The 15698-nt window shown below is 42.4% G+C and overlaps 1 long non-coding RNA gene across 1 annotated transcript in view; it reads left to right on the top strand.

Moving 5' to 3' along the window:
- Positions 1–856: 856 nt before the first annotated feature.
- LOC127926413 (uncharacterized) overlaps positions 857–15698 on the top strand; it is a 68047-nt gene continuing 53205 nt past the window's right edge. The window contains exon 1 of the long non-coding RNA XR_008124104.1: positions 857–1079. This is a non-coding gene — a long non-coding RNA (uncharacterized LOC127926413). The remainder of the gene's footprint in view (positions 1080–15698) is intronic.

Genomic DNA, 15698 nt, shown 5'->3' with positions numbered 1-15698 from the left:
AATCACTATCTGATCAATATGATCCAATCACTATCTGATCAAGGTTTGTTGCTTCTACATTTTGTATTAAAATGTGTCTCTTATCTGTCCACTGTGTCCACATTGTGACCAGATTAGCTGGTGCCTCCCTGTATGCAAATCATTAAAAAAAAAATATATATATATACATTTACATACATATACATTTTAGACAGTTACGAATTTCATTGGATTTCCAATGGTGCTACCTGTCAATGGTTTTAGAGACCAGAGATCAGTATAATGATCATTTATTAAACGGTTTGACCATCCAGATCTGTTTGCACTCGATTGATATCCAGACACAATGGGTGCCGGACTACCTCTGGAGGTGGTTAAGGAAGATCTGATCACAATCAGATCACAATGTGTCTTTTAATCATCTACACCTGTCTAAAAATGTGGCCACTATTCAGAATGTGGACAATATCAGGACAAAGGGCGCATGTTAGAAAGTTATTTTGTTTGTTTATGTCCCAAATGACAAATAGCACCCTATTCCCTCAAATGGCACCCTATTCCCTGTATATAGTATACTACTTTTGACCAGAATCCTATGAGTCCTGGTCAAAAGTAGCGCACTATAAAGGGAAACCTGAGCCATCCTCTGAAAGCATACCTGGGACAATTCGTGGGTGCTCTCTCGTGATGACTATCTACGTCACGGAAAAGATGCTGTCAACGGTACCCAATCCCGCCTCTGAACATGAGATGTCCTCCACGGTTCAGTGTTCTGATTTGAGACTGTACTTGTCATTTACACATCGCCCCGCCCCTTATAAACCGCTTAGCTGAGAAGGAGGCTGACTGCGGCTGCACGCACTTCGGAAACATTCAATTCACGATGGTGTCAGTCGTCAGTATGGAGACTGGAAGAAAGCTGCTAGTACTGTAGGTTCAAGTTGTCATTTTAAAACTTTGTTTTTAATTTATTTATACCGCAAAATATAAATTATAGTCTTATATTATTCGCCAACAAATAACACATTAGTTCAGCGAAAATATTTGACTTTCGTTTATCGTCTCTCGGGAATGTAAACCTCAGTAGAAACTTTCCAAAGGTGAGTCCCATGTTGTGTTATTGTATTGTCGGTCGGCCTAAATACTTTATGCTAATTAGTGTGATGTAGCCTGGCCGATATTCAGTATGTAGGCATATGACAGTATATAAACTGATTTGTTACAACTTTATAGTAAACCTATTCGTTTTACCTGCTCATAATCCTTCCATTTGAAGTGCTACTCCCATGTTCCAGCAGTGCACCCTGCTTCACACTTTCAGTTGCAGCAGACAACCTTTCTTTCTGTGAATAGTCTACTGAGCTGCGTGGTACAGTTGGAGCTATGCTCCTGTTCCAGCTAAGTGTAGCACATACATTATTCAATTGACCTTATGTTGTCATAAGAATACTCTATAACTACCTTCCATCAGACTGTTATTGCTCAAGTGAATATAATAGGATGGAATGACATGGAATCTAATAAAATAGATGAGAAAATAATAGACTGGAATGGAATAGAGCTTTAGGCCTACATGATCATTTCAGATCATCTATGATACAGTGATTGGACAGACTTCTCTCAAATGATGATATGAAAACTCAAAAACTCATCAAAGTCTCCGTTCAACTAGTTGCTCTTTTAATACTTTCAGATTTTTATCAGGAAACAAGATACCCATGAATCCTTCACTGTTTCCATGGAAACTCCTCTCCTTTGGAACATTCCTTTATCATGTAGTGGATTATATCTTCCATGCTAGTTTCCTTACATGTGTTCTTCATTATCACAGTCACCACAGAATCTAAGTTTCCTTACATGTGTTCTTCATTATCACAGTCACCACAGAATCTAAGCTTCCTTACATGTGTTCTTCATTATCACAGTCATCACAGAATCTAAGCTTCCTTACATGTGTTCTTCATTATCACAGTCATCACAGAATCTAAGCTTCCTTACATGTGTTCTTCATTATTACAGTCATCACAGAATCTAAGCTTCCTTACATGTGTTCTTCATTATTACAGTCATCACAGAATCTAAGTTTCCTTACATGTGTTCTTCATTATTACAGTCATCACAGAATCTAAGCTTCCTTACATGTGTTCTTCATTATCACAGTCATCACAGAATCTAAGCTTCCTTACATGTGTTCTTCATTATTACAGTCATCACAGAATCTAAGCTTCCTTACATGTGTTCTTCATTATTACAGTCATCACAGAATCTAAGCTTCCTTACATGTGTTCTTCATTATTACAGTCATCACAGAATCTAAGCTTCCTTACATGTGTTCTTCATTATCACAGTCATCACAGAATCTAAGCTTCCTTACATGTGTTCTTCATTATTACAGTCATCACAGAATCTAAGCTTCCTTACATGTGTTCTTCATTATTACAGTCATCACAGAATCTAAGCTTCCTTACATGTGTTCTTCATTATTACAGTCATCACAGAATCTAAGCTTCCTTACATGTGTTCTTCATTATTACAGTCATCACAGAATCTAAGCTTCCTTACATGTGTTCTTCATTATTACAGTCACCACAGAATCTAAGCTTCCTTACATGTGTTCTTCATTATTACAGTCATCACAGAATCTAAGCTTCCTTACATGTGTTCTTCATTATTACAGTCATCACAGAATCTAAGCTTCCTTACATGTGTTCTTCATTATTACAGTCACCACATAATCTAAGCTTCCTTACATGTGTTCTTCATTATTACAGTCATCACAGAATCTAAGCTTCCTTACATGTGTTCTTCATTATTACAGTCATCACAGAATCTAAGCTTCCTTACATGTGTTCTTCATTATTACAGTCATCACAGAATCTAAGCTTCCTTACATGTGTTCTTCATTATCACAGTCATCACAGAATCTAAGCAGCAAAACATTAACAGTGTGAATCATTTATTAGTCTGTGTGTGTGTGTGTGTGTGTAATATGCCACAAGCATTTCCCTACACCCGCAATAACATCCTCTAAATATGTGTATGCGACAAATGACATGTGATTTGATATTACAGGGAGGTGTTGTGGGAATGAACCATTTTCAGATTCTCTGGCTGTGTGCCCAGCCCAGTCCATAAGCACTTCAGACAATAGTGTTGTTGAATGAAATGATACTTATTTACCTTGACCTTGTGGTTGTAAGAACAACACATTAGTATAAATGAATGGCGTATCACTATCAGACTCTACCTTTGTAAATGGTGTCTTTTCCTCACAGAGATCACTGCAACATTTACATTCCAGGTATTTCCACAACACATCATGAGGTTAAAGCATTTATCAGAATCTATCTGCTCAGTCAGGTATTCTAACCAGCAAGCCTCTCCAACACCGTTCTCTTCAGTCTCATTAACAGGGTAGTCTTTCTCATGCCTCTCCAACACCGTTCTCTTCAGTCTCATTAACAGGGTAGTCTTTCTCATGCCTCTCCAACACCGTTCTCTTCAGTCTCATCAACAGGGTAGTCTTTCTGTGTCTCCAACACCGTCTCAGTCTCATTAACAGGGTAGTCTTTCTCATGCCTCTCCAACACTGTTCTCTTCAGTCTCATCAACAGGGTAGTCTTTCTCATGTGTCTCCAACACCGTTCTCTTCTTAACAGGGTAGTCTTTCTCTGCCTCAGTCTCATCTCTTTAACAGGGTAGTCTTTCTCATGCCTCTCCAACACTGTTCTCTTCAGTCTCATCAACAGGGTAGTCTTTCTCATGTGTCTCCAACACTGTTCTCTTCAGTCTCATCAACAGGGTAGTCTTTCTCATGCCTCTCCAACACTGTTCTCTTCAGTCTCATCAACAGGGTAGTCTTTCTCATGCCTCTCCAACACTGTTCTCTTCAGTCTCATCAACAGGGTAGTCTTTCTCATGCCTCTCCAACACTGTTCTCTTCAGTCTCATCAACAGGGTAGTCTTTCTCATGCCTCTCCAACACTGTTCTCTTCAGTCTCATCAACAGGGTAGTCTTTCTCATGCCTCTCCAACACTTCTCTTCAGTCTCATTAACAGGGTAGTCTTTCTCATGCCTCTCCATCAGTCTCATTAACAGGGTAGTCTTTCTCATGCCTCTCCAACACTGTTCTCTCATCAACAGGGTCTCATCAACAGGTCTCATCAACAGGGTAGTCTTTCTCATGCCTCTCCAACACTGTTGTTTTCAGTCTCATTAACAGGGTAGTCTTTCTCATGCCTCTCCAACACTGTTGTTTTCAGTCTCATTAACAGGGTAGTCTTTCTCATGCCTCTCCAACACTGTTGTTTTCAGTCTCATTAACAGGGTAGTCTTTCTCATGCCTCTCCAACACTGTTCTCTTCAGTCTCATCAACAGGGTAGTCTTTCTCATGCTTCAGTCTCATCAACAGGGTAGTCTTTCTCATGTGTCTCCAACACCGTTCTCTTCAGTCTCATCAACAGGGTAGTCTTTCTCATGCCTCTCCAACACCGTTCTCTTCAGTCTCATCAACAGGGTAGTCTTTCTCATGCCTCTCCAACACTGTTCTCTTCAGTCTCATCAACAGGGTAGTCTTTCTCATGCCTCTCCAACACTGTTCTCTTCAGTCTCATTAACAGGGTATCTTTTCTCAGGTGCTGTGTGTTGGTAGTTGTTTATTGTGGAAAGAAGGGTTACTGGTTGAATATATGGGGCTATACATTCAGTATGTTTTCTGTAGGTAGGTGTAGGTGTGTTTTCTGTGCCTGCTTTGTTCCTGACCTGACGTCCATGCTCTTTACATTCCCTCAGCCTTTAGCCCAGAGGCATGTTGACTGCATTTCTGTGTAGTGTCATCTCATATTTCTCAAATAAACAGCAAATCTGGTTTAAAAAAACAGATAAAGCAACACCTCACGGCACAACGTGCCCTATGTGTCCTAGATAGTTTGTGTGTATGCATTGATATTTAAGCTATGTGTGCTTTTACATTTTTTTAAAATGTATGTAGTTCTGTCCTTGAGCTGTTCTTGTCTATTAATGTTCTGTATTATGTCATGTTTCATATTTTGTGTTGGATCCCAGGAAGAGTAGCTGCTGCTTTTGCTACAGCTAATCGGGATCCTAATAAAATACCAAATACCAAAAAAGACCCTGAGGAAACCTAAGGTGTGTCCAAAATGGCCCCTTATTCCTTATGTGGTGGATTATCTTTGACCAGGGCCCACACTATGTAGTGGATTATCTTTGACCAGGGTCCACACTATGTAGTGGATTATCTTTGACCAAGGCCCACACTATGTAGTGGATTATCTTTGACCAGGGTCCACACTATGTAGTGGATTATCTTTGACCAAGGCCCACACTATGTAGTGGATTATCTTTGACCAGGGCCCACACTATGTAGTGGATTATCTTTGACCAAGGCCCACACTATGTAGTGGATTATCTTTGACCAGGGTCCACACTATGTAGTGGATTATCTTTGACCAGGGCCCACACTATGTAGTGGATTATCTTTGACCAGGGCCCACACTATGTAGTGGATTATCTTTGACCAGGGCCCACACTATGTAGTGGATTATCTTTGACCAGGGCCCACACTATGTTGTGGATTATCTTTGACCAGGGCCCACACTATGTTGTGGATTAGGGTCCACACTATGGACCAGGGCCCACACTATGTAGTGGATTATCTTTGCCCAGGGCCCACACTATGTAGTGGATTATCTTTGACCAGGGCAAACACTATGTAGTGGATTATCTTTTATCAAGGCCCACACAATGTAGTGGATTATCTTTGACCAGGGCCCACACTATGTAGTGGATTATCTTTTATCAAGGCCCACACTATGTAGTGGATTATCTTTGACCAGGGCCCACACTATGTAGTGGATTATCTTTGACCAATGCCCACACTATGTAGTGGATTATCTTTGACCAGGGCCCACACTATGTAGTGTATTATCTTTGACCAGGGCCCACACAATGTAGTGGATTATCTTTGACCAGGGCCCACACTATGTAGTGGATTATCTTTGACCAGGGCCCACACTATGTAGTGGATTATCTTTGACCAGGGCCCACACTATGTAGTGGATTATCTTTTATCAAGGCCCACACTATGTAGTGGATTATCTTTGACCAGGGCCCACACTATGTAGTGGATTATCTTTGACCAAGGCCCACACTATGTAGTGGATTATCTTTTATCAAGGCCCACACTATGTAGTGGATTATCTTTGACCAGGGCCCACACTATGTAGTGGATTATCTTTGACCAATGCCCACACTATGTAGTGGATTATCTTTGACCAGGGCCCACACTATGTAGTGGATTATCTTTGACCAGGGCCCACACTATGTAGTGGATTATCTTTGACCAGGGTCCACACTATGTAGTGGATTATCTTTGACCAAGGCCCACACTATGTAGTGGATTATCTTTGACCAGGGCCCACACTATGTAGTGGATTATCTTTGACCAGGGCCCACACTATGTAGTGGATTATCTTTGACCAGGGTCCACACTATGTAGTGGATTATCTTTGACCAGGGTCCACACTATGTAGTGGATTATCTTTGACCAAGGCCCACACTATGTAGTGGATTATCTTTGACCAGGGCCCACACTATGTAGTGGATTATCTTTGACCAGGGCCCACACTATGTAGTGGATTATCTTTGACCAGGGTCCACACTATGTAGTGGATTATCTTTGACCAGGGCCCACACTATGTAGTGGATTATCTTTGACCAAGGCCCACACTATGTAGTGGATTATCTTTTATCAAGGCCCACACTATGTAGTGGATTATCTTTGACCAGGGCCCACACTATGTAGTGTATTATCTTTGACCAGGGCACACACAATGTAGTGGATTATCTTTGACCAGGGCCCACACTATGTAGTGGATTATCTTTGACCAGGGCCCACACTATGTAGTGGATTATCTTTGACCAGGGCCCACACTATGTAGTGGATTATCTTTGACCAGGGTCCACACTATGTAGTGGATTATCTTTTATCAAGGCCCACACTATGTAGTGGATTTATCTTTGACCAGGGCCCACACAATGTAGTGGATTATCTTTGACCAGGGCCCACACTATGTAGTGGATTATCTTTGACCAGGGCCCACACTATGTAGTGGATTATCTTTGATCAAGGCCCACACTATGTAGTGGATTATCTTTGACCAGGGCCCACACTATGTAGTGGATTATCTTTGACCAGGGCCCACACAATGTAGTGGATTATCTTTGACCAGGGCAATGTGAACAATATCCTGGATATTAAAAAGTGGGGGTTGGAGAACGTAGCTCAGTCCATGAGGTCACCCTCACTGTGATATTCTATCTAAACAGCTTGAGTTCACCATTGTCCTTTACATGCTAGAATCTTCCATTACTGTTGAGCTGACATGATGAGTCCATAGGTTGTGATTATAATACACTATATATACAAAAGTATGTGGACACCCCTTCTAATTAGTGGAATTGGCTATTTCAGCCACATCCGTTGCTGACAGGTGAATAACATCGAGCACACAGCCATGCAATCTCCATGGACAAACATTGCCAGTAGAATGGCCTTACTGAAGACCTCATTGACTTTCAATGTGGCACCATCATAGGATGCCACCTTTCCAACAAGTCAGTTCGTCAGATTTCTGCTCTGCTGGAGCTGCCCCGGTCAACTGTAAGTGCTGTTATTGTGAAGTGAAAATGTCTAGGAGCAACAACTTCTCAGCCGTGAAGTGGTAGGCCACACAAGCTCACAGAACAGGACCGCAGAGTGCTGAAGTGTGTAGCGCGTACAAATCTTCTGTCCTCGCTTGCAACACTCACAACCGAGTTCCAAACTGCCTCTGGAAGCAACATCAGCACAAGAACTGTTCGTCAGGAGCTTCATGAAATGGGTTTCCATGGCTGAACAGCCGCACACAAGCCTAAGATCACCATGCGCAATGCCAAGCTTCGGCTAGAGTGGTGTAAAGCTCACCACCATTGAACTGGAGCAGTGGAAACGTGTTCTCTGGAGTGATGAATCACGCTTCACCATCTGGCAGTCCAACGGACAAATCTGGGTTTGGCAGTTGCCAGGAGAATGCTACCTGCCCTAATGCATAGTGCCAACTGTAAAGTTTGGTGGATGAGGAATAATTGTCTGGGGCTGTTTTTCATGGTTCGGGCCCCTTAGTTCCAGTGAAAGGAAATCTTAACACTACAGCATACAATGACATTCTAGACAAGTCTGTGCTTCCAACTTTGTGGCAACACTTTAGGGAAGGCCCTTTCCTGTTTCAGCATGACAATGCCCCCATGCTTACAGCGAGGTCCATACAGAAATGGTTTGTCGAGATTTGTATGGAAGAACTTGACTTGCCTGCACAGAGCCCTGACCTCAGCCCATCGAACATCTTTGGGATGAATTGGAACCCCGACTGCAAACCTCACAGTGCCCGACCTCACTGATGCTCTTGTTGCTGAATTAAATAAAATGCAAGTCCCCGCAGCAATGTTCCAACATCTAGTGGAACGCCTTCTCAGAAGAGTGGAGGAGGTTATAGCAGCAAAGGGGGGAGACAAACTCAATATTAATGCCCATGATTTTGGAATGACATGTTCGACGAGCAGGTGGCCACATACTTTTGGCCATGTACTGTATAATATATAATAATCTCAGCATAGTTCCATATTATATGTGTGTGTGAACAAGGCAGTTAAACCCACCGTTCCCTGGTAGGCCGTCATTGTAAATAGGAATTTGTTCTTCACTGACTTACCAAGCTAAATAAAGGTAAACAAATAGATTTGATAAACTGTACAGATAATAGGGTGTATTTGAGACACCGGCTTCTGTCTTAACCCCTCAGTTCCTTTCCCTGCCTGCAGCAGCAGCCTCACAGCAGCATTAACCACTGAATAACTTCTGCAGTTTTCCAGGTCACCTATTCTCTGTACTGTAGGTCGGCATCGCGCTGCATTGCCCTCTGTTCAACAGACGTTTCCTGCAACCCAGCCTGAGGCTCGAATGGCACGCTATTCCCTACATAGTGCACTACTTTTGACCATAGGCCCTGGCTGAAAGTAGTGCACTATGTAGGAAATAGGATGGCATTTGGGAGGTGGCCTCTGCCATACCTCAGTATATCAGCCACAGAGATGAATCAGACAATGGTACAGTCATAGTTAGCCTCGTTACCATGGACACTGATGTGTGAATGAGATGTCAGCCATGGCAATGTGGTCGTGTGGGTAATATGTGTAATATACGAGTCTCTTCAGACCTATATTTAGGAGCTATAACCAATGACTATTAGATCTATAACTCCACCAGGTTAACTCCAGTTCCCCCTCGCAAAAGAGCTTCGTAGCCACAAGGGTCTAATCCTGGTTTAATAATGGTCAATAAAACAACTGTTTGTGACAAGCTGAGCAGGACTCTGGGGTCTGTGCTGCGTCTTTGAAGAGACAGAAAGGATATTTGTGAAGGCAGGTGGACAAGCTGAGCAGGACTCTGGGGTCTGTGCTGCGTCTTTGAAGAGACAGAAAGGATATTTGTGAAGGCAGGTGGACAAGCTGAGCAGGACTCTGGGGTCTGTGCTGTGTCTTTGAAGAGACACAAAGGATATTTGTGAAGGCAGGTGGACAAGCTGAGCAGGACTCTGGGGTCTGTGCTGCGTCTTTGAAGAGACAGAAAGGATATTTGTGAAGGCAGGTGGACAAGCTGAGCAGGACTCTGGGGTCCGTGCTGCGTCTTTGAAGAGACAGAAAGGATATTTGTGAAGGCAGGTGGACGAGCAGAGCAGGACTCTGGGGTCCGTGCTGCGTCTTTGAAGAGACAGAAAGGATATTTGTGAAGGCAGGTGGACAAGCTGAGCAGGACTCTGGGGTCCGTGCTGCGTCTTTGAAGAGACAGAAAGGATATTTGTGAAGGCAGGTGGACGAGCAGAGCAGGACTCTGGGGTCTGTGCTGCGTCTTTGAAGAGACAGAAAGGATATTTGTGAATGCAGGTGGATGAGCTGAGCAGCTGTTGACAATAATACCCATAATGCACAGTGGCAGGTGTTGCCTCCTGCGAGGGCGGGCACATGCATAATACATGGCTGTCGGAAATGTAGATTACGTCCCAAATAACACCCTATTCCCTACATAGTGCACTACTATTGACCAGAGCTCTTATGGGCCTTCGTCATAAGTAGTCCCCTATATAAGGAACAGGGTGGCATTTGGGTCCAGGTGAGTGTGGTTTCAGGTGGTGGATAGCAGTCAGGGAGGAATGCCTGGGTGTAACTTACCACTGCTACTCTGATCTGTTCAAGTTCTGATTTCACAGATGTTATCGTGACTAAACACATTTTGTGATTAATGAGTGGAGATTTAGGTCTACACCAATGTGATTAATGAGTGGAGATTTAGGTCTACACCAATGTGATTAATGAGTGGAGATTTAGGTCTACACCAATGTGATTAATGAGTGGAGATTTAGGTCTACACCAATGTGATTAATGAGTGGAGATTTAGGTCTATACCAATGTGATTAATGAGTGGAGATTTAGGTCTACACCAATGTGATTAATGAGTGGAGATTTAGGTCTACACCAATGTGATTAATGAGTGGAGATTTAGGTCTACACCAATGTGATTAATGAGTGGAGATTTAGGTCTACACCAATGTGATTAATGATTGGAGATTTAGGTCTACACCAATGTGATTAATGAGTGGAGATTTAGGTCTACACCAATGTGATTAATGAGTGGAGATTTAGGTCTACACCAATGTGATTAATGAGTGGAGATTTAGGTCTACACCAATGTGATTAATGAGTGGAGATTTAGGTCTACACCAATGTGATTAATGATTGGAGATTTAGGTCTATACCAATGTGATTAATGAGTGGAGATTTAGGTCTACACCAATGTGATTAATGAGTGGAGATTTAGGTCTACACCAATGTGATTAATGAGTGGAGATTTAGGTCTACACCAATGTGATTAATGATTGGAGATTTAGGTCACAGGAGGTTGGTTTATTAATTGGAGATTTAGGTCTACACCAATGTGATTAATGATTGGAGATTTAGGTCTAATGACCAATGGTGATTAATGATTGGAAATTTAGGTTTACAATGTGATTAATGAGTGGAGATTTAGGTCTACACCAATGTGATTAATGGTTGGAGATTTAGGTCTATACCAATGTGATTAATGATTGGAGATTTAGGTCTATACCAATGTGATTAATGAGTGGAGATTTAGGTCTTACCAATGTGATTAATGAGTGGAGATTTAGGTCTACACCAATGTGATTAATGAGTTTACAGGAGGTTTACATGTGTTTACATGGTTTACATGTGTTTACATGAGTAGTTTACATGGTTTACATGGGTTTACATGGTTTATGGTATCAAATACATGGTTTACATGGTTTACATGTGTTTACATGGTTTACATGGTTTACATGGTTTACATGGTTTACATGTGTTTACATGGTTTACATGGTTTACATGGTTTACATGTGTTTACATGGTTTACATGGTTTACATGGTTTACATGTGTTTACATGGTTTACATGGTTTACATGGTTTACATGGTTTACATGGTTTACATGGTTTACATGGTTTACATGGTTTACATGGTTTACATGTGTTTACATGGTTTACATGTGTTTACATGTGTTTACATGTGTTTACATGGTTTACATGTGTTTACATGTGTTTACATGGTTTACATGTGTTTACATGGTTTACATGTGTTTACATGTGTTTACATGTGTTTACATGGGTTTACATGTGTTTACATGGTTTACATGTGTTTACATGTGTTTACATGTGTTTACATGTGTTTACATGGTTTACATGTGTTTACATGTGTTTACATGGTTTACATGTGTTTACATGTGTTTACATGTGTTTACATGTGTTTACATGTGTTTACATGTGTTTACATGTGTTTACATGGTTTACATGTGTTTACATGGTTTACATGTGTTTACATGGTTTACATGGTTTACATGTGTTTACATGGTTTACATGGTTTACATGTGTTTACATGGTTTACATGTGTTTACATGGTTTACATGTGTTTACATGTGTTTACATGTTTACATGGTTTACATGTGTTTACATGGTTTACATGGTTTACATGTGTTTACATGGTTTACATGTGTTTACATGTGTTTACATGTGTTTGATGCCATTCCATTCACTCCATTCCAGCCTTTATTATGAGCCGTCCTCCCCTCTGCAGCCTCCACTGTTAGTGGGGGAGTCATAATCAGATTTCTACACATTAGGATTCATATGAGTGATCACATAAACACACAGTAATTCTTCCTCTTGCCTCACGAGTCCAATCTTATCCGTCAAATTGTGGTGGTGGTATCACTTACTCTCGGCTCTGTGGAGTGACAGGCTGCTGTCCTCTACTCTCCTCTACTCTGTGGAGTGACAGGCTGCTGTCCTCTACTCTCCTCTACTCTGTGGAGTGACAGGCTGCTGTCCTCTACTCTCCTCTACTCTGTGGAGTGACAGGCTGCTGTCCTCTACTCTCCTCTACTCTGTGGAGTGACAGGCTGCTGTCCTCTACTCTCCTCTACTCTGTGGAGTGACTGACTGCTGTCCTCTACTCTCCTCTACTCTGTAGTGTGAAAGGTTACTCTCCTCTACTCTGTAGAGTGAAAGGTTGCTCTCCTCTACTCTGTAGAGTGAAAGGCTGCTGTCCTCTACTCTCCTCTACTCTGTAGAGTGAAAGGTTACTCTCCTCTACTCTGTAGAGTGAAAGGTTACTCTCCTCTACTCTGTAGAGTGAAAGGTTACTCTCCTCTACTCTGTAGAGTGAAAGGTTACTCTCCTCTACTCTGTAGAGTGAAAGGTTACTCTCCTCTACTCTGTAGAGTGAAAGGTTACTCTCCTCTACTCTGTAGGGTGAAAGGTTACTCTCCTCTACTCTGTAGGGTGAAAGGTTACTCTCCTCTACTCTCCTCTACTCTGTAGAGTGAAAGGTTACTCTCCTCTACTCTCCTCTACTCTGTAGAGTGAAAGGTTACTCTCCTCTACTCTGTAGAGTGAAAGGTTACTCTCCTCTACTCTGTAGAGTGAAAGGTTACTCTCCTCTACTCTGTAGGGTGAAAGGTCACTCTCCTCTACTCTGTAGGGTGAAAGGTTACTCTCCTCTACTCTGTAGAGTGAAAGGTTACTCTCCTCTACTCTGTAGAGTGAAAGGTTACTCTCCTCTACTCTGTAGAGTGAAAGGTTGCTCTCCTCTACTCTGTAGAGTGAAAGGTTACTCTCTACTCTGTAGAGTGAAAGGTTACTCTCCTCTACTCTCCTCTACTCTGTAGAGTGAAAGGTTACTCTCCTCTACTCTGTAGAGTGAAAGGTTACTCTCCTCTACTCTGTAGAGTGAAAGGTTACTCTCCTCTACTCTGTAGAGTGAAAGGTTACTCTCCTCTACTCTGTAGAGTGAAAGGTCACTCTCCTCTACTCTGTAGAGTGAAAGGTTACTCTCCTCTACTCTGTAGAGTGAAAGGTTACTCTCCTCTACTCTGTAGAGTGAAAGGTTACTCTCCTCTACTCTGTAGAGTGAAAGGTTACTCTCCTCTACTCTGTAGAGTGAAAGGTTACTCTCCTCTACTCTGTAGAGTGAAAGGTTACTCTCCTCTACTCTGTAGAGTGAAAGGTTACTCTCCTCTACTCTGTAGAGTGAAAGGTTACTCTCCTCTACTCTGTAGAGTGAAAGGTTACTCTCCTCTACTCTGTAGAGTGAAAGGTTACTCTCCTCTACTCTGTAGAGTGAAAGGTTACTCTCTGTAGAGTGAAAGGTTACTCTCTACTCTGTAGAGTGAAAGGTTACTCTCCTCTACTCTGTAGAGTGAAAGGTCACTCTCCTCTACTCTGTAGAGTGAAAGGTTACTCTCCTCTACTCTGTAGAGTGAAAGGTTACTCTCCTCTACTCTGTAGAGTGAAAGGTTACTCTCCTCTACTCTGTAGGGTGAAAGGTTACTCTCCTCTACTCTGTAGGGTGAAAGGTTACTCTCCTCTACTCTGTAGGGTGAAAGGTTACTCTCCTCTACTCTGTAGGGTGAAAGGTTACTCTCCTCTACTCTGTAGGGTGAAAGGTCGCTCCCGACCGCCAGCATTACAAAATGTTAACATGACATGTTCAACAAGGTGGTCCATCACTTCCATAAAACTTTAAAACAGACCAGTAGAGGAGGAGCCCAACTGGCTTTTCTACAGAAACCCCTCCACCCTCCCAATAGGTCACGTCTCTTCCTGTTTTCCACAACTACTACCTTCTGAATTATTCAAACACGTTAAGAGATTACAGCTCTCAAGTTGTTCAATAATGTAGAGTTGTTGGTACTTTAAAAGGCTGTATATACTGTAAGTCCACCTCCAGGACTTTACCATTATAAAACCATAGTGAAACTTTAATGAAAGGCCTGTCTCACCACCTCTGTTGTATTGTGGGTGGTTGTCTGAAACCTTTGCAGGCAGCCGACCAGGCACGGCCACCTGGTACTGAATCAGCTCTACACTGTTGGAATTACAGAACGGGCTATTTTCACATTTACTTCTTCTAGCTCTGTGAAAATATCAGTCTGTTCACTCAGATTGTCCGATATTTGACCTGAGTGATCCCTCAGACGGTAGGATTGTTACTCAGCTGTAGGCTCAGTGAAGCCACCACTCACTCCCAGTACCTCCAGCCAGCGCAGTAGATGTGTTCGAGGAAGTCCCTAAAAATGGTCAAAGACACCAGCCGCCCTAGTCATAGACTGTTCTCTCTGTACCGGAGCGCCAAGTCCAGGTCCAAGAGGCTTCTAAACAGCTTCTAGCCCCAAACCATGAGACTCCTGAACAGCCAATCAAATGGCTACCCAGACTATTCGCATTGCCCCCCCCCTCCCACACTTCTGCTAATCTATGTTATTATCTATGCATAGTCACTTTAATAACTCTGACTACATGTACATAATTACCTCAATTATCTACTCTGTAGAGTGAAGCACATTGACTCTGTACCCCTCTATAGCCTCCTTGACTCTGTAGGCCTGAAAGGTTGACTCTGTACCCCTGTATATAGCCTCCTCATTGACTCTGTACCCCCTGAAAGGTTACCTCCTCATTGACTCTGTACCCCTGAAAGCCTTACATTGACTCCTGTACCTGTATATAGCCTCCACATTGACTCTGTACTCTGTAGATAGTGAACATTGACTCTGTACCCCTGTATATAGCCTCCACATTGACTCTGTAGAGTGAAAGGTTACCTCCACACTCTTGACTCTGTACTCCCTGTACCTCCAGACTCTGAAAGGTTACCTCCACATTGACTCTGTAGGGTGTAATAGTTACCTCTTGACTCTGTACCCCCTGTATATAGCCTCCACTTGAGAGTGAAATGTTAGCCTCCACATTGACTCTGTACCCCTGAAATATAGCCTCCACTTGACTCTGTACCCCCTGAAATAGCCTCCACATTGACTCTGTACCCCCTGTATAGCCTCCACATTGACTCTGTACCCCCTGTATATAGAAACATTGACTTACTCCCCCTGTATATAGCCTCCACATTGACTCTGTACCCTGTATATAGCCTGAAAGGTGAAAATCTTACTCTCCACATTGACTACCCTGTATATAGCCTCCAAACTCTGTACCCCTGTATATAGCTCTCCTCATACTCTGTAGGGTGAAAGGTTACTCTCACATTGACTCTGTACC

The sequence above is a fragment of the Oncorhynchus keta genome, unplaced genomic scaffold, assembly GCF_023373465.1.
Source record: "Oncorhynchus keta strain PuntledgeMale-10-30-2019 unplaced genomic scaffold, Oket_V2 Un_contig_7541_pilon_pilon, whole genome shotgun sequence".
NCBI lineage: Eukaryota > Metazoa > Chordata > Actinopteri > Salmoniformes > Salmonidae > Oncorhynchus > Oncorhynchus keta.
The sequence above is the reverse complement of the archived record's forward strand: the minus strand, read 5'-3'. Positions and strand labels throughout refer to the sequence as shown.